We start from the raw sequence: 11,843 nt of genomic DNA on the forward strand, positions 1-11,843 counted from the left end.
ATAATATACTAGTCAAAAATGTGATTAAGAAAATGAAAGGAGGGGGCAGGGAGATGGCTCAGTGGAATAAGTGCTTCCTTGGCAAGTGCAAGGGCCTGAGTTCAATCCCTGGTTCTGCAAAAAAAAAGAAGACACTGATAAAAAAAAAAGAGGAGATTAGAAAACCGATGGAATCCTTGAATGAGCAATACAAGAAAGAAATAGATCATATGAGGCAGAGTGAAAGAGATATAGAGGAACTAAAATCTCAGTCACAAGACTGAAAACCAATTGAGTGAAAGTGAAGATAGAATTTCAGATCTTGAAGACGCCATCGCAGCTAGTGAGAGGGTAAGAAAAGATCTCTTAAAAGCAATTAGGATGCAGGAAAAAGTAATTCATCACCTGCAAGACGATGCAAAGATGAACAACATGAGACTAAAAGGCAACATTGAGAAAGGAATAAGTATAAATGATATAAAAAGAATATGGAAAAAAAAGAATAAGGGCAGTAGTAATAGCAGAAAACTTCCAAAATATGAAGAAATAATCTGACATCCAGTAACTGAAACATATAGAACTCCAAACAACAACCTCATTAAAAACACCGAGACATATAAGATCCCAGAAATCCAGCACAACAACAATATACTGAAACCCACTAGAAAAAAGAAGCAGATCAAATTTCAGGAAAACCCATCAGAATAATGGCAGACTTGTCTTCACAAACAATGAAGGCAAGAACAGGAAGCAGAGTACTTCAAGTCCTCTATGAAAAAAAAATTCCAACCCAGACTAGTATACCCTGCAAAACTCTCAAGTTTGATGGAGAAGTGAAGTACTTCCGTGACAAAGAACAACTAAAGAATTTCATGACAACAAAGTTAATCCTACACAGACGAATAAAAGATATTCTAGAGAGGGACCAAAATGATCAGAATTTCAGGATTGAGAATGGAAAAAACATACCAAATTGGGCAAACAATTAAACACAGCAGAAAAGGGAATAAAGAACAGCAGGTAAATAGCATGTCAATCATAAGTCAATACATCTCAATTAACACCATCAATGTAATGAACTCAGTTCACCAATTAAGAGAAATAGACTGGCACAGTGGATTAGAAAAAATATCCAGCAATATGTCATATACAGGAAACACTTTTAACTTATACAGAAATTCATAGGCTGAGAGTCAAACAATTAAAAACAATACTACACACCTCATCACCTCAGAAAGAAGCAGGGGTAACAATCCTGTTCTCAGACAGTCTCAACTTCAAGCCAAGAATAATCAAACAAAATAAATAAGACCACTATATACTGTTTATGGCAAAGAATCATGAGGAAGAGGTAACGCCCATAAATATGTATTCACCAAATACGAAAGTACATAATTATATAAGACAAATCTTAATGGACATGAAAAATCTAATATCCAATACCACAATCTTGTATTTTGCTCCTTCTATTTGTCATTTTGTACAGCACTGTCCTCTGACCTTTGGTGTAGAGTTTTGCTGCTATTATAAACTTAGCACCTACTGAAATTGTTGCCCAAGGGAGATTGTATGGTTAATGCAATTATAGTTTTGGCTTTACAGAAGTAAAATAAAGAACACTAATAATGGGTAATGATGTTTAGCAGTTGACAATCTTTTGTAACTAATGACTTTGTATTTTAGACAGTAAGAGCAACCATTATGTCTGTATAGCTAAGCAGATATTAAATTGGAAATTTGTAGTTAAATTAGTTCCACTAAGTTCTGTCTGATCACCTCCTCTTGATGTGCCTGGTGTTTTCCAGGCAGACTATTTCATCCTCGTTACCTTTTGCCCCATCTCTCAGTCAAGACAGAGAGAGGCAGGATGCTCTTATACATCTTAGTTTAGCAAAGTGTCTCAGCTTACCATGTGCAGATCAAAGAAGTTTGAATTTATCCAGTTCTGTGTGGCTTGGGTCTGGCTGCTGTGCTCACCTTCTTCCCACCACAGCCCATGGAAGTGAATCCCCTGTGCCCCTTTGGCAAGATGTTTTGCTCCTGGATTAGCTGGGTGGTTCTGGCCTCTGTCCTCTCTGCAGGGACTTCAACTGCAGTTTCACACCAGGCCTTATGCCAGGCCTGAGCTGAGCCTGGAGGGCTCCAGAGAGCAGGACAGTAGGACTCACACACAAGTTGGGCCTGGGCTGGGTCCGGAGGGAACCAGCAGGCAAAGGGGAGCACAGAAGCTCTCCCACACATGCTGGGTCTCGGCTTGGGTTGTTTCTAGAGTGGTCCCAAGAGCCTGGTGGAAGTTCTCACTCACACATTGGGTCTGGGCTGGATCTGGTAGGGTAGAAAGGGGTCCAGAGAAGGTCTCACATACTCACACACGAGGAATGGGCTAGGTCTAGAGGGCAATGTCAGAAATTCTTGACTTGAACATTTTACACCTCAGCATATTAATATGGCCTTACTTTTTATACCTTGCTTTTATATTTTTGTGCTGGATGGTTAAGACAAAAATAAAGCAAGATCTACATAAGAAGAAATGTAGGTGTGGCTGCAGCCATGAAACCACAGCTGCCGGGCTAGGCCCCGGGTGGCTCCAGCCCAGGCTGGCCCGCAGAAGGCTGGGCCTTGTTCCTGGCCCAGCATCTGGGCCGGTGGGTGGCCCCTCACCATGCCTGGCAAACACCAACACTTCCAGGAACCCAAGGTCAGCTGCTGTGGGAAATACTTCCTGTTTGGCTTCAACATTGTCTTCTGGGTGCTGGGAGGCCTGTTCCTAGCCATCGCCCTATGGGCTTGGAGTGAGAAGGGTGTTCTCTCCAACATCTCAGCACTGACAGATCTGGGAAGCCTTGACCCTGTGTGGTTGTTTGTGGTGGTTGGAGGCATCATGTCAGTGCTGGGCTTTGCTGGTTGCATTGGTGCCCTCTGGGAGAACACTTTCCTGCTTAAGTTTTTCTCTGTGTTCCTTGGCCTCATCTTCTCCCTGGAGCTGGTGACAGGGATCCTGGCCTTCATCTTCAAGGACTGGATTCGAGACCAGCTAAACCTCTTCATCAACAACAACGTCAAGGCTTACTGGTATGACATTGACCTCCAGGACCTCATTGACTTTGCTCAGGAATATTGGTCTTGCTGTGGAGCCTGCAGGCCCAATGACTGGAACCTCAATATCTACTTCAACTGCACTGACTTGAATCCCAGTCGGGAGTGCTGTGGGGTGCCCTTCTCCTGCTGTGTCAGGGACCCTGTGGAAGATGTCCTCAATACCCAGTGTGGCTATGATGTGTAGCTCAAACTGGAGCTGGAGCAGCAGGACTTCATCCACACCAAAGGCTGCGTGGGCCAGTTTGAGATGTGGCTGCCAGACAACCTGATTGTTGTGGCTGGTGTCTTCATGGGCATTGCCCTACTTCAGATCTTTGGCATCTGCCTGGCCCAGAACCTTGTGAGTGACATCAAGGCAGTGAAGGCCAACTGGTGAGGCTGTCAGGGACCATGGTGACACATCTAAGCTGCTTATGGGGGCCCCCGGGACCCTCTTCCTGTGCTCATGACAGGCAAGGCCCAGGAGGTTCCTGCTCCAACCTGAGCCCCAAATGGGTTCTCAAGTGTGGAGATGCTGTCAGCCCACAGGGGAAGCCACTGTGGCAGGCAGCCCCAGGCTGCTTGTCCTGGAGCTCTGTGTGCACAGAGGGGGTATGTATAAGTGTGTATTCACACATGCACACAGGGACCTACCACCTTAGCAACTGTTGGGGTAGCAGGCTCTCCAGGGGGCTGGGAAGCGCAGCTAAGAGATTACAGGCCAGGCTGGTTGGGGGCTGGTGTGGAGAGATCTGCCTGTGTCCTCTGGGCCCATGCTGGGACACCTTCTCCATGCATGGCTGGGGGTTTGGGGGAGCTCTACAGCCTGCTGTTGTCTGGCCACTGCCTTACACAGCTTCATAGCTGTCTCTCCCAGCTCTTGAGCTTGCCCAGGAGCCCACCTCAGCCTGTATCTGTGACTCTGAAATAGATCCAAGAATTTTTTCTCTCTTGCTTGCCTCTCAGGATCAAACATGATGATGGCTACAAACTACTCAAATAAACAAAACTTTGAAAACTAAAAAAAAAAAAAAAAAAAAAAAAGAAGAAATGTAATTTTTGTATCTGACAAGGTCAGTCAAATCCCCTCTGGATCTACTTGGTGTCTTCCATTCAGAGTAGGTCACCTCAGTTAAATTTTGCCCCCTCTCTTAGTGAAGAGAGAGGGCTGGCCTTGGTCCTGAGTGATCTGCTTGCTGGGTGCAGTGAAGCAGAATCTCTCCCACACACATGCCGGGCCTGGGATGAGTCTTTAGGGGATGCTACAGCAGGGAGGATGGTCACACTCACACTCAGGGCATGGGCTGGACCTGGGTGGTTCAGCGGACAATAGAGAGGTTAAAGCAGTTTGTAGAAGTAAATTTATAACTGTGAACACACACATTAGAAAAACAGAACCCAAGGCTTGACCCAAAACCTCAAGAAAAGGAAGAGCAAACTAAACCCAAAGCCCAAAGATAGGGAGAAATCATAAAGATTAGAGCAGAAATTAATTCAATCAAGCTGAAATAAACAGTTGAAAGAATTAATGAATAAAAAGTGGGTTCTTTGAAAGATTAAATAAAACTGGTAAGTCTCTAGTTAACCTCATTCAAAACAGGAAAGAAAAATTCAAATGCAGCCAATAAGAAATGAAAATGGTAAAATTACCACAGACCCAGTGGAAATTCAGAAGATTACCAATAGCTACTTTGGGAATCTTTACTCTCACAAAGTAGAAGACACAGCAGAAATGGACAGATTCCTAGAAAGGTACCAGTTACCAAAACTGAATCAAGAAGATATAAGGACTCTCAATGACCCAGCAACAGCCAATGAAATACAAAATGTAACAAAAAACCTAGTGACAAAAAAGTTCCAGGTCCTGAGAGAGTCACAGCTGAAATGTACAAAAAATTTACAGAAGATATGGTGTGAAAACCCCAGAAACTCTTCAATGAAATTGAAAAGAAAATAATCTTCCCAAAATCTATCCCAGAGATAAGTATTATGCTAACAACAACAAGAGGGAAAGACACAAACAAAAAAGAGAACTACAAGGCCAATCACTCTCATGAACGTAGAAGCAAAAACCCTCAATAAAATCCTAGCAAATAGAGTACAGGATATCATCAGGAATATTATATACCATGACCAGGAAGGATTCAACTCAGGGATGCAAGGATGGTTGAAAATTTGCAAATCTATAAATGTAATCCAGTATATCAATAGAGCCAAACCAAAACCACATGATCATCTCAATTGATGTATTAAAATGTTTTTGACAAAGTTCAACACTTATTCATGTTCAAAGTCCCACAGAGAATTGGAATAGATGGCCTCTACCTCAAATCTGACTAAAGAAATCTATGACAACCCAATTAATTCTAAATGGGGAAAAACTGAAATCTTTGACTTTCAGATGTAGTACAAGACAAGGATATCCTCCATATGCACTCCTCTTCAATATAGTTCTGAAATCATTAGTTAGAGCCATTAGCCAAGAGAGAAAAATAAAAAGAATAAGAATAGATAAAGAAGAAGTTAAACTATCATTATTTGCAGATGACATGGTACTTTACTTGGAAGACAAAAACAAAATAAAACAAAAACAACTCCTCCAAGAAGCTACTAGAATTAATACACAAATTCAGCAGCATAGCAGGATAAAAAGTCAGTCCCCAAAATTCAATAGAATTCCTCTACACAGATAACAAACACAATGAGAGGGAAATTAGAGAAGCACTGAATTTTACAATATCAACATAGATAATGAAATACTTAAGAATTAATCTAAGTAAAGAAGTAAAAGATCTATTCAATGAAAATTACAGTACTCTGAAAAAAGTGATTGTAGAGAATTTCAGAAAATGGAAAGATATCCCATGCTCCTGGATAGGAAGAACCAACATTCTGAAGATGGCTATACTTGCAAAATTGTTGTACAGATTTAATGCAATCCCTATCAAACTACCACCAACATACCTCACAGACCTAGACAAATCATTCCTAAAATTTATTTAGAACCAGATAATACCTAGAATATCAAAGGCAATCCTTGGCAACAAAGACAAGGCAGCAGGAAGTGAAATTGCTGACCTGAAATTGTACTACAAAGCTTCTGGGATAGTATGAGCATGGTATAGGCAAAAAAAAAAAATAGACCTGAGGATCAATGGAATATATTAGATTCTGGATTTTTTTTTCAGAACTGGGGATTGAACTCAGGCCCTTGCACTTGCCAGGCGGAATATATTAGAAGATGAAGAAGCACCTACAAACACACTCGGCTACCTTCTCTTCAACAATGGTCCAAAAATGCCTCCTGGAAGAAAAACAGCCTCCTTTACAAATGGTGCTATAAAAACTGTGTCTCTACATGTTGAAAACTAAAACTTGAACCAGGTCTATCACCATGCCTTAAGCTAAAAATGGAATAAAGATGTAAAGATTAAAACAGAAGCACTAAATCTCCTGGAAAAGAATGTAAGGGGCACTTTTGAAGACATAGGGGTAGGCAAACAGTTCATGAACAAGAATCAAACTGCATGGATAACACTTGAAAGAATTAACAAGTGGGACCTCCTCTTATTGAGGAGGTTTTTTCATGTCAGAAGAAATTACCAAGAGAGTGAAAAGACAACCCACAATTAGGGAAAAATTGTAACTAATAAGCACTCAGACAAAGGGCTTCTATGTAGAATTTATAAAGAAGTAAAAAACATTAGTGCTGCAAAATTTAGACACCGAATCAAGAATGAGCATGTGAGATGAACATACACTTCACAGAGGAAGAGGAAGAAATCCTAGAAGCTAATAAATACATGGAAAAATGCTCCCCACCACTAGCCATCCATGAAATGCAAATTAAAACAATACTGAGATACCATCTCACTCAAGCAAGAATGTCTATCATAGAGAAATCAACCAACAACAAATGTTGGAGAGGCTGTGGGGTAAAAGAATCCTTCTCGACTGCAGATGGGAATGTAGACTGGTGCAACCAACATGGAAATCAGTGTAGAGACTCCTTAAAAGACTACGACTAGAAAGCCCATTCAAGCCAGTTATCCCTCTAGAGGGAATTTCCCCAAAAGAAGTGAAAACATCATATCATAGTGATATATGTGCACCTATGATCATAGCAGCACAATTTGTGATAACCAAATCTTGGAAGCAAACAAAATGCCTGTCACCTGAGAAACTGATGAAAAAGATGTGCAATTTTATACAATGGAGTATTACTCAGGTATAAAGTATGAGAAATTTGAAGTCTTCAGCATATGTGGATGCCACTTGGAGGAGATATACTGATAAGTGAAATAAACCAGGCCCCCCTTTGTAAGTATTTTATAGCTTCTCTAGTGTAAGATGTCAAGAGAAGAAATAAAAATTGAAAATTATAATACAACTAAATAGAGAGGGAGTATTTAAGGATTAAATAATGAAGAGAGGGCAGGAAGAAAAGCTAGGAAACATGGCAGGGGCAAAACCATACATTTATTTACACAAAACGGTTACGGCTATGGTCCTGAGAATCTCCATCAGGTTTTTTAAACTATCAGCTAATTAGTAGTTTCTCACCCTGTATAACTATATATGCTGATTCCCGTGAGTTAAGCAACTGCTCCAAGGATAGCAATGTGTAATACTAGGCCCATGCTTGGAATCCCTGTCATTCTGGTCTTCTAAAAGTGTACCACTTCTAATGTCCTATCAATTACTGCTATACTGTCTCTCAAGTAAATGTTTGTTTAAAAAAATGTAATAAGAGAAAACAAGAGACAAGAAAAAATGTCATAGGATTGTACTGCTACAGTGTTGTATGTGGTTAGATTTGTAAATTTCTGTGTAAAAGAGTGCAATTGTTTATTTATTTTTTAAATTTTCTATTCTTTTCATATTTGATAGGGATTTAAAGTTTAGCATATCAATGATTGTTGGAAAATACCTGTTCCATATTATGCCTAAGATGTTTGATATTCAGATAGATAGTGAGGTTAAGTTCAACTGCCTATGATGTAGGGTAATAATAATCTTCTCTTCTGGAGGATTAACAACCTAAGTTTGCAGACCAAAAATTAGAGAAATAGAAGGACTGCAAGCACAGCCAAAATTTTGGCCCTAGTCTTTCAAGGTCAGTGAAGACTCAGAACATAGGAGATCCTATACTGTAACACCATGTAACTCAGTTCTTTCCCAAGTTTTCTGATCAAGGAGTTTATGGGCCCACAGAGGAGAATGATCAATAATGTAGAGTGTGACTAGGTAGAGTCACACGGAGAGAAAAACATTCTCTCAGGCTTCACAGAGCAAATTGGTCAAGCAATGACTGTGACTCATCCACATGGCTGACAATGACAAGTTATCTACAAACTGAAGTGAAGGGTTTCAGGGTAAATCCTGAGGGGGCTGACTAAACTTACCAGATACAAAAGTTACCTTTCTTGTTATATAGGTCTTGCTTTATCTTGGTCTTAACCATCCAGCAGAAAAGCATAAACATGAAGTATAAAAAGTAAAGCCACATTAATATGCTGAGCTGTAAAAGGCTCAAGTCAACAACTTCTGACATTGCCAGTCTTTTGGAAAACCCACTACTAGTATGGACTACTGGACTATATTGGAATATTTTGCTGAATTCAGGCACTTACAATATTTAAATGACAATGGGATGCTCTTCTCTGACAAAACTAACCTAAAAGGGGGATACAAATGAAGGACCATTTTGTATCTCTATATTCAAAATAGTTAGGATAGATATACAGCTGCACTCTGTTAGTTCAATGAATGGAGAGATTTGTTCTAATAATGTTTGTGGACAGGATATCGTGTCTGCATCTTGTACAATGAATAGTCACTGACAACAATATGCAATGTACTAATTATTAAAACTATGCTAGTAATCGGTTTTGAAACTATCTCACTGCTATTTATTTCTCAATAAAATTATTTTAAAAAACGATAAAATCTTTTCAAGGTTAATGAAGACTCAGGACATAGGAGAACCTCTACTGCAACATCATGTAACTCAGTTGTGTCCCAAATTTTCTGATCAAGGAGATTATGGGGCCACAGAACAATGTGATCGATGATGTAGAGTGTGCCTAAGGAGAGTCATATGGAGAGAAAACATTCTCTCAGGCTTTCACAGAGAGCAAATTGGTCAAGCAATGGCTGTGACTCACCCACATGGCTGACACTGACAAAGGATCTACGAAGTGCAGTACTGGTTTTCAGAGTAAATCTTGAGGGGATTTCACTGAATTTGTCAGATTAAAAAGTTACATTTTTTGTTATATAAGTGTTTTATCTTGGTCTTGACCATCCAGCAGAAAAGTATAAAAAGGAGGTATAAAATGTAGAGCCCTATTAATATGCTGAGTTATAAAAGGCTCAAGTCAACATCTTCTGACATCACCAGTCCTACAGATAACCCACTACTAGTATGGATTACTGAATATATTGCTTTACTTTGCTAAATTCATGCACCTACAATATTTAAATGGCAATGGAATACCCATCTCTGACAAAGCTAAAGAAAAAAGGGGCATATAAATGAAGGACTATTTTGTAGTGAAAATATGTATATTTATATCTGTATGTACAAAATATTTAGGATAGATATATAGCTACTTTCTCTTAGTTCATGGAGAAGAAAAATTTGTACTAATAGTGTGTAAACAAGATATCACATTTGCATCTTGTAGTATGAATAACTACTACAAAGACATCAATAGGCAATGTATAATTATTTTTAATTATTTATTTATTTTCCATAATTATTGAGAAATAAATAGCAATGAGACAGTTTCAAATCAAATTGGTAGGATAGTTCCAATAATTAGCACATTTCATACTGCCTTTGTAGTGGTTGTTTGTTGTACAAGATGCAGAAATGATATCCTATTTACAAACACAATTAGAACAAATTCCTCCATTCCTCGAATTAAGAGAATGTAGCTATATATCTATTCTAACCATTTTGAATACACAGATATAAAATGGACATCCATCTATATCCCCCTTTTTTTGTTTAGTTCCATCATTTAAATATTATAGGTGTGTGAACTCAGCAAAATATTCCAAAATAGTCAAGTAGTCCATAATAGTATTGAATCTTACACTTGAGTGTCAATGTCAGAAGTTGTTGACCAGAGTCCCCTGCAGCTCAACATAACAACATGGCTTTAGTTCTTGTACTTCATTTTTATACTTTTCTGCTGTATGGATAAGATCAAGATAAAGCAAGACTTATGTAACAAGAATTGTAGCTTTTGGATCTGATATGGTCAGTCAAATCCCCTCAAGATTTATCATGAGACCCTGTACCTCAGATTGTAGATCCTTTGTCAGTGTCAGCCATGAGGATGAGTTACTGCCATTGCTTGGCCAATTTGCTCTCTGTGAAAGCCTGAGAGAATGTTTTTTCTCCAAGTGACTCTCCTTAGGCACACTCTCTATCATTGACTACAATCCTTTTTGGCCCCATAATCTCTTTGATCAGAAAATTTGGGACACAACTGAGTTACATGATGTTACAGTACAAGTTCTCATAGGTCCTGAGTCTTAATTGACCTTGGAAGGCTAGGGCCAAAATGTTGGCTGTTTTTGCCACCCTTCTTTTCCTCTAATTTTTGGTCTGCAAATCTAGGTTGTTAACCCTCCAGAAGAGAAGCTTATTGTTATTGCCATATAACAGACTGTTGAGCTTAACTTACCTATCTGTCTGAATAACAAACATCTTAGGCATAACATGGAACAGGTATTTTTCATCGAGTATTGATGTGTTAAACTTTGAGTCCCTACAGAATATGACCAAAAATTAAATTTTAAAATATATTTAAAAAATAGGAATGAAGAATTATATGTTTACACATAAGTCCAGAAATCTAACCATATACAACATTGTTACATGACAATCCCACAACACTCCTTTTCGTGTCTCCTGGCTTCATTCACCACCCCCTTCCTTTGTAAACAATCATCTACCCATGGCAGAGACAGCACAGAAGCAACTGGCAAGTCATGACAAGCAGCACGGATTCAGAAGACCAGAATGACAGGCACTCCAAACATGAACCTACTATTACAAATTGCCATCTTCAGTGCAGTGGCTTAATTCAAAGGTGTCACTATATATAGTTAGTCAGGGTGAGAATCCTTACAATCAACTGCTAGATTCAAAAATCTTCGGAAGATTCTCAGGATCATTGCCTTATTCATCTTCTACATATAACTGCATAGCTTGCCTCTGTCATGTTTGCTAGCATTTCTTCTTGCTCTCTCTTCATTGTCTAGTCCTCAAGTTCTTGCTTTCCTTTTAATTATATTATACCTTTCTATCTGTATTTCTTCTTTTGAGTTATTCTACTAGGGAAAAGATATGATATTTACACATGTGTATCTGGTTTATTTCACTTATGAGTATATCTTCAAGTGGCATCCACTTAAATATAGAGGTTTAGAGTTTATCATTCTTTATAGCTGAGTAATACTCCATTGTATAAAAGTACCACATCTTTTTCATCCATTCCTTAGTTGATGGGCATCTTGGTGCTTCCAAGATTTTACTATCACAAATTGTGCTGCTATAAACATAGGCACACATATATCACTATGACATGATGTTTTCAGATCCTCCGGGAAAATTCCAGTAGAGGAATAGTTGGTCTAAATGGGATTTCCTGTCCTAGTTTTTTAAGGAGTCTCCACAAGGATTTCAATAATGGTTGCAACAGTCTACATTCCCACCAGCAGTGGAGAAGGGTTCCTTTTTCCCCACAGCCTCTCCAACATTTGTTGTT

The 11,843-nt window shown here is 39.1% G+C and overlaps 1 pseudogene; it reads left to right on the forward strand.

Moving 5' to 3' along the window:
- The first annotated feature begins 2,641 nt into the window (after positions 1-2,641).
- Positions 2,642-4,067, forward strand: LOC101577540 (annotated as a pseudogene).
- Positions 4,068-11,843: the final 7,776 nt, after the last annotated feature.

The sequence above is a fragment of the Octodon degus genome, unplaced genomic scaffold (genome assembly GCF_000260255.1).
Source record: "Octodon degus isolate 3935 unplaced genomic scaffold, OctDeg1.0 scaffold00226, whole genome shotgun sequence".
In the NCBI taxonomy this organism is placed as follows: Eukaryota; Metazoa; Chordata; class Mammalia; order Rodentia; family Octodontidae; genus Octodon; species Octodon degus.